At 33.9% G+C, this 8,781-nt stretch overlaps 1 long non-coding RNA gene across 1 annotated transcript; it reads right to left on the reverse strand.

Annotated features, from left to right (window-relative positions):
- Nucleotides 1-350: 350 nt before the first annotated feature.
- Nucleotides 351-3,638, reverse strand: LOC144202716 (uncharacterized). Its single transcript, XR_013327548.1, has 3 exons — nt 3,528-3,638; nt 2,354-2,393; nt 351-477 (listed from the first exon to the last, which is right to left on the reverse strand). It is a non-coding gene; the product is annotated as an uncharacterized LOC144202716 (long non-coding RNA).
- Nucleotides 3,639-8,781: the final 5,143 nt, after the last annotated feature.

Below are 8,781 nucleotides of genomic sequence, written 5' to 3' on the forward strand. Positions count from 1 at the left end.
TTTTTATCCACTTAGATGCACATAATAGTCACATAAATGTAAACACAGATTTATACTGTTGTTCAAATTGCACTGTGAATAATTATTAAAAATGTGTTTGGAACACAATTCTGGTTAGAACATCATATTCTGCACCTTTTAATAAATCAGCCTCTTATTTTTTTTCTCTTACTTTAATGTCAGATTAAAAGAAAACGCTATGACTTTTTCACCCTTCCTTCTTTTTGAAAAGTCTCTGCATTCTGATAACATTGACATTGCAGTTTAACGGGCACTAATGAAGGGAAGAAGAGTATAAATGATGAATATTAATGAGACAGTGGGACCCCCGAACAATTGCAAAAAAAAAAGATAACATAGCCAAGCATCACTTGGCCGGACGCTGGCTAGAAAATTTTTGGCCGCTTATTTGACGACAGGCATGAAAGAACATCTTCCTTTTTCATCTCGTCATTTTGCTCGGCTTTTTCCTCTTCCCTGAGGACATAAGAAAAAAAAATAGAAAGGTATTTCATAGGACAAGATGAGTGGAGAAGTGTTAGAACTGCAAGAAGTATACCGTATTTTCACGACTAGAAGGTGCACCGCATTTTAAGGCGCACCCTCAATGAATGACATTTTTCCATATATAAGGCGCACTGTATTATAAGGCGCACTGTCTATTTTGGAGAAAATTCCAGACTTAAGTGCGCCTTATAGTGGTGAAAATACGGTAATTGCTATTGACTTCCAGGTATGAAGCACTTACTCGCTACACATTCACCTCTAGAGCCAGCCAATGTTGATGTTTTGGATTTTTTTTGTATAAAATCTTGCGGTGGGGGAGGAGCTATATGATGAATGATTTTTCAAAACTAAGATGGCATCTGCATATTCAACAGTATTGTTTCAGTTCAGGCGGTTGTGTTTTTCTAATATCCGACAGTGGTGGTTTTTCGTTTTTGGTTTTTTCCCATATATAAGGCGCACTGGATTATAAGGCGCACTGTCTATTTTGGAGAAAATGTAAGACTTTTAAGTGCGCCTTATAGTCGTGAAAATAGAGTAATTGCTATTGAGTTCCAGGTATGAAGTACTCACTACACCACAGTCACCTCTAGAGCCAGCCATTGTTGCTGTTTTGGATTTTTCTGTATAAAATCTTGCAGTGGGGGAGGAGCTATATGATGGAAGATGTTATAAACTAAAATGGCATCCGCATATTTAACAGTATTGTTTCAGTTCAGCCGTTTGTGTTTTTTTTTAATATCCGACAGTGGTGGTTTTTCGTTTTTGGTTTTCTTTTTTTTTCCATATATAAGTCGCACTGGATTATAAAGCGCACTGGATTATAAAGCGCACTGGATTATAAGGCGCACTGGATTATAAGGCGCACTGTCTATTTTGGAGAAAATGTAAGACTTAAGTGCGCCTTATAGTCGTGAAAATACGGTAGTTTAAAAAATAGGGAGAGAAAAGTAAGGGTGTTTTTTAATAGAAGTCTGAAAGTGAATATAAAAGAACAGAAGAGAAAAGGCAAGTTTTTTTGATGGGTGACATCAATGAAAAAGCAGTTAAGAGGAACTCACCGTGCCTTAATCGATTGTTAACAGCGAAACAGCGGCCAATTGCAGCCACAGACGACTTACAAGCCGTCTAAGATGGAAGAAGAGTGAGAACAAAAGAGGGTTTTTTGGTGGAAAAAGCTCGTTTTTGGAGGTGACCTTGTCGTGGGAATCTTGTCATCAGTGTAGAATGTCATTCAGCGGAATCGCACATGTTTTGTACGTGACCTTTAACGTGCCACGTGGAATTAAAGACTGATTTTTTTTGGACCTGGCAACCGCACATGACATTTTCAGTGCTAGGTTTTTCGATGGTACTTTTTGTAATTATGGTCATGGGTCAATGGGAGCCTATCCTAAATGACTTTTGGAGTAAGAAGTAGAATTATAGTGGATATTGTGTATTTGTAGTTTAGTATTGTTTAGTACTGGCCTAGATGCTGAGTTTTGAGGGTTGTATTCGGGATTTTTTTTGGTTTTATGTGGGAGTGGAAATACATTTTGGCTTGGTACAAAAAAAACGGATTCACTGTATTTTCTTGCCTAGACGCTGTATTTGTCCCTAAAAAAATGATGACTGAATTGACGGTAAGGCTTATATGCGCACAAATTAGACTTGACATGCACGAAACTGCATAGTAACAAATACAAAATGCCTTATCGAAGACAATGTGGTCGATATGGTCATTTATTTCAAAATAGAGAAAATATAAACAGATAAAACGCTAAACAACATTCATTTTGACGTCTAGGAATAAAATTCAAGAAAAAAATTAACCGTATCTTGCATAAAACGTGAAAAAACTCACTTGTGCCTGACGTTGCTCGCTCAGGGTGCCGCTATCTTACCTAGGGATGACAAAGTAGACCGCTAAGGACACACTTCCTGGTTGTACTGCTCACATGACTTCCTTTTTGAATTTGTCTATGTAAAGGTGACACCCTTTAGGAATGTGCAATCCAGAAATTGATTTATACAGTATCTCAAAAATACCACGTACGATGATTTTTAATAAGATTTTCCCTTCAAAGTAACACATTTGTACTCCTTATTAAAACCATAAATAAGAAAGTGAAAATTGTGAGTTATGGAGTGGCTTATATGAGAGAAATTGTAAAATTCAACAATTTTAAGGCCATTTTAAGGGTGCGCCTTATACACAGACGCGGCTTACACTCGAGAAATTTAAAAATTCAACCATTTTAAGGCAATTTTATGGGTGCGCCTTATACACAGGTGCGGCTTATACTCGAGAAATTGTAAAATTCAACCATTTTAAGGCAATTTTAAGGGTGCGCCTTATACACAGACGCGGCTTATACTCGAGAAATTTAAAAATTCAACGATTTTTAAGGCAATTTTAAGGGTGCGCCTTATATACAGGTGCGGCTTATACTCGAGAAATTTTAAAATTCAACCATTTTAAGGCAATTTTATGGGTGCGCCTTATACACAGGTGCGTCTTATACTCGAGAAATTGTAAAATTCAACAATTTTAAGGCAATTTTAAGGGTGCGCCTTATACACAGACGCGGCTTACACTCGAGAAATTTAAAAATTCAACCAATTTAAGGCAATTTTATGTGTGCGCCTTATACACAGGTGCGGCTTATACTCGAGAAATTTAAAAATTCAACTATTTTTAAGGCAATTTTAAGGGTGCGCCTTATATACAGATGCGACTTATATGCGAGAAAATAAGATATTTGTTTTCAATATAACTTTTGCCCTTCGTATATTGAAGTATCATTCTAGTATGTTGAACTGAGGGAAAGATAAAATGACAAACTTGTGGCCTAAGTCAAAAATTATAAATACCTATTCCACCAATACCTTTTTTTAATCTAATTGAAAGATGGCAGATGATATAATTCGCAAAATAATCTGTATCCACTTAGTCCCTATTGGCATTTACTACACCCTCAATCTAATGCACTGGTATGTGAGATTAGATAACACATCCCATAATAGAAAAGACCTACTTTTTTTGGTGCCGGCTAATCAAGAACGATGAAACTCAACAGTCCACGCTGGTGTCGGACGCCATGTTGGTTCCCGTCGGGCCGTTTTTGCGGACCTTCCACAGCATGGGGCTTTAATGGGAGCAGACTTGCACGTCATGGCGTCCCTGTTCTAATTGGTCCGTCACTCCCAGAGCGCGGGAGTTGAGGGAAAGTGGGGCTTTGCGGGGCTGCCATGGCGACGAGGCCATTTAATGAGAGCGAGTCCACTGTGACTAATGACATCCCTGAGCCCATCGGATGTACTGCAAATGAACAATTTGCCGCATCACTCACACTTGAAACACAAACAAAGCATTCACACTTGCCGTATGCTCCGTCGGACGGCCTCAATCCATAGGCCAAGCGTGGATATAGGCGGCCATTTTGAAGGTGGTCACTTTAGGTTATGATAACTGAGGGGTCTTTATTTAAAGATGATGTGTGGATTGGTGGATGTTGGGGTTTTGGATTTTAGGAGATTGTAATGATTGTAGAAATTGTAGATTTGGTGTAATGATGTGGTTTTAGTTGGTGGTTAAAATGGTTATTGTTTACTTTAGGGAGCTTGTGTATTTTTCGGTATTTGTACAAGTTTGGGAACTCATTTTTGGACTAATTAGGATTTTTTTTTTTAAGGTTTGGATTTTTTAATGGGGAAATATTGCAGATTTTTAATAGTTTTAACTGTATGCTGGGAAATTTATATTTATAGAATTTTTTAAATACAATTTGCGTTTTTTAATAAGTAATTTCATATTTAAAATTTGGATTTTAATGAAGGAATTTCTTTATTGATTTATTTCATTTATATGCACATTTAAAATTGAACCTGCATATATATGTGAAGTTACTTAATGCAAATACAAATTATGAATGTGAAATTACTTGGTAAAAATCCAAATTATATTAAGTAAAAAAAATTTTTTTTCGTAATATAATTTGTATTTTTACATTTGCAATACTTTCAATTGAAATGTATAACAATAATAAATGTATAATTTAAATTACTTCATAAAAATCCAAATTATGTAAGTAATTAAGTGAAAAAAAGTTTATTTTTTGCTAATGATTTGGATTTTTACTAAGTAATTTCAGTTATACATTTATTATAATTATACATTTCAATTAAAAATATAGCTATTTAAATACATTAACCTTGTATGTACAACATTTTTAATCAGTTTTACGGTAGTAGCAAAAATAAGTACGTAAACCCAAAACTAAACGTCCAAAAATACTCGTATAAATTATCATTTTTTGTCATAACAACTCTCCCTAAAAGTATAAAAAAAAAAAAATATTCAGCTCTTTTTTCAAAATGTCTCCCTAATAGACTATTTATCTTCTAAAACATTCAACAATCGTATAAACATGAAAAAAATCCACTGCCATTATCAGTCCACTCTACACAAAGTCGTCCTTTTTTGGACATTAATTAGCACCTCTTTGAGACGCTGTGTCCGCTGCACGCTTGCGGATAACCAAAACATCACAAAGAGGATGCCAATAAAAATCTTGGCCGTGGCTGCAATCCCCTGCTAATCAGCCGCGATAATGTTGTGCTAAACTGTAATCTGCCATGTGAATTTGAATGAGGCCTCCGAGGGATCTCGCGGTCATGTGAGGAGAGGGAAAACCTTTTTTTTTTTTTGCCATAGCACAAAAATTCTTCAGATGCAGATTGTTTATTTACTTTTATAGCCTTTGCTTTGAATCAGGCCAACTATGTCCATTGGTAATATATCTCTCTACAAGTTTGGGAACTCATTTTTGCACTAATTAGGATTTTTTTTGGGGGAAATATTGCAAATTTTTAATAGTATTAATTGTCTGCTGGGAAGGTTATATTTATAGATTTTTTTTTAATATGATTTGGGGTTTTTAAGAAGTAATTTCATATTCATAAATTGGATTTTTGTGAAGGAATTTCTTTATTTATTTCATTTATACGCACATTTAAAATTGAACCTGTAAATGTGAAGTTACTCAATGCAAATACAAATTATGAATGTGAAATTACTTGGTAAAAATCCAAATTATATTATGTAAAAAATGTGTATAAACATTTTTTTACTTAATATAATTTCAGGCCAACTATGTCCATTGGTAATATATCTCTCTACACGTTTGGGAACTCATTTTTGCACTAATTAGGATTTTTTATTTTAAGGTTTGGATTTTTTTTATGGGGAAATATTGCAAATTTTTAATAGTATTAATTGTATGCTGGGAAGGTTATATTTATAGAATTTTTTTAATATAATTTGGGTTTTTTAAGAAGTAATTTCATATTCATAAATTGGATTTTTGTGAAGGAATTTCTTTATTTATTTCATTTATACGCACATTTAAAATTGAACCTGCATATGAATATGAAGTTATTTAATAGAAATCTAAATTATGAATGGGAAATTACTTGGTAAAAATCCAAATTATATTATGTAAAAAATGTGTATTAACATTTTTTTACTTAATATAATTTGGATTTTTACATTTTCTATACTTTAAATTGAAATGTATAACTATAATAAATGTATAACTGAAAGTACTTAGTAAAAATCCAAATTATTTAAGTCTTTAAGTTTAAAAAAATATTTTAATTTTTTACTTATGATTTGGATTTTTACTAATAATATCAGTTATACATTTATTATAATTATACATTTCAATTAAAAATATAGCAAATCACAGTTTCATGGTAGTAGCAAAAATAAGTACGTAAACCCAAAACTAAACCTTCAAAAATAAACTTTATTTCATCTATACGCACATTTAAAATTGAACCTGCATATAAATGTGAAGTTACTTAATGCAAATACAAATTATGAATGTGAAATTACTTGGTAAAAATCCAAATTATATTATGTAAAAATTTGTATTAACATTTTTTTACTTAATATAATTTCAGGCCAACTATGTCCATTGGTAATAATATATCTCCTGTTTTAAAATACTGTATTTTCATGTATAAGTCGCATTCACATATAAGCCGCACTCTTAAAATTGCACCTGGAAAGTCACATAATGTCTTTTTTACGTTATTTATTTATATATTTGTTAAAAACACTCGTAAAATGCTAAATTAGGGGTGTCAAATGTATCGTCCAATCAGGAACACAGTGTTGTCAAGCCTAATAGCCCCATTCTACCGTATGGGTCTTGGTTTCTGACTTATTATTATTTAATTTTTTACTCTAGTGATACTTTGGTATTTACATTTTTCTGTCATTCATTGGGGAAGCGCCTTATAATGCCGTGCGCCTTATAGTCCTGAAAATACAGTACATTTCTACTCTACCACAACTTCCCAACAAATAACCTACTTCATCAACATCAATTCCCCAAATAATATCTCTTCATTTTACCCGCTTTTATACTTTGGTATTTACATTTTTCTGTCATTCATTGGCGAAGCGCCTTATAATGCGGTGCGCCTTATAGTCCTGAAAATACAGTACATTTCTACTCTACCACAACTTCCCAACAAATAACCTACTTCTCCATCAACATCCATTCCCCAAATAATATCTCCTCATTTTACCCGCTTTTAGCTTTTTAACTGTCGTGATGCTTTAACACGATAAGCGCCCCCCCCCCCCCCCAAAAAAAAAAAAAAAAAAAAAAACAAATGCACTAAAATCTCCATTTTGCAAATTGGAGCGCCAGGATTAAATTCCCGCGTCTTGATGTAATGCTCTTAATCCTGTTAATAACAATGTTAACGACACACGTGTATGAACATACATGCTTTTTTTTTAAGGGTACACTTTTGCGCATGTGTATCGTTTTCCTAACTAGGTTTGCTGGAGTAAATTGAGTGTGTGACTAAATATAATTCACTCTGGTAGCAGCCCCATTTCCCTTCTGCCCGCCTGCTTGGTCACACTGATTCAACTGGGCCGGGAGCAGCACAAAAAAAATCTATACCAATAAATATATTCTCCAAGAAGGCCAGTGTGTATCCCTATCCACCAGGGGGAGGGACGCTTTTTTGGCAGACACCAACTCATAGTTGGTTAGCCACAAAAAAAATCCTTCATTACCCCTTTCAAAATGATTTCCATCTTCTCTGCCCTTTTATATATTATAGTTTATATCACAATACTTTAACCTGACATTAATGTGACAATGTAGTCTCAAGCCAATGTTGTTAATGGAGATTTATGGCGTTTTTTTGCAGTAATGGCAGCTTCGATGAGTTTGAGGAGATATTTTAGGCAAGTGTGGGGTTATGTTTAAGGTTTTTTTTTTTTTTTTGATGGGGTGAAGTCAAGGTTGGAATTGTATAGAGTAATTCCGTGAATATGGGAGGTAATGTAGATGAGATATGGCAAGGTTAAAATTGTATACTATGATCTTTTGAGTATGGCAGTTAATGTAGGCCACGATAATCTAAGAATTTCCAAGTAGGTTCACCCCTATTTATTTTTTTAGTGCCTAGTCTTAGTGCAGTTCTTCTCAATTATTATATATATATATATATATATATATATATATATATATATATATATATATATATATATATATATATATATATATATATATATATATATATATATATATATATATATATATATATATATATATATATATATATATTCTGTTAGGCCCCCCCTAGCAAGAAGAAAACTATTCGCGCCCCCCCCCCCCCCCCCACCCACTTCCCACCGTGACTATAAATAAAATCATTTTATAAAATTGTTAAGTACAACATTTTATCCTTATTAACATTAAAGAAAAGGAAAAAAGAAAGAAATATAGTCAAACTTACAAAGAATAACTTTATTAATTCTTGTTTTAAGTCTGCAACAGAAAAGATTTGAAGTGCATCAATGCCTGAAATCAAAAATAAATGAGAGCGCCACTGCCAACTACTGTAGTGGATGCGCAATTACACTTTATACTAGTACGGCCAAATAAAATCCTGTTCCCCAGGGTTACACGCGCCCCCCCCAGGTATCGCACCACGCCCCCCCAGGGGGGCGCGCCCCACTATTTGAGAAGCACTGTCTTAGTAGCTAGAGTGTGACCATATCATTGATACTTTTTAAGACTGATTGAAGGTCTTGGGGTTGTTGATCCTTAAAATACTGCATGATGTGTATCTCATGCTATTTGCACCTTATAATACAGTGCGCCTTATAATACAGTGCACCCTATATATGGAAAACATGTCATTCATTGAGCGTGCGCCTTATAGTCGTGAAAATACGGCACTTAACTACGTGCTTAA

The sequence above is a fragment of the Stigmatopora nigra genome, chromosome 10, assembly GCF_051989575.1.
Source record: "Stigmatopora nigra isolate UIUO_SnigA chromosome 10, RoL_Snig_1.1, whole genome shotgun sequence".
In the NCBI taxonomy this organism is placed as follows: Eukaryota; Metazoa; Chordata; class Actinopteri; order Syngnathiformes; family Syngnathidae; genus Stigmatopora; species Stigmatopora nigra.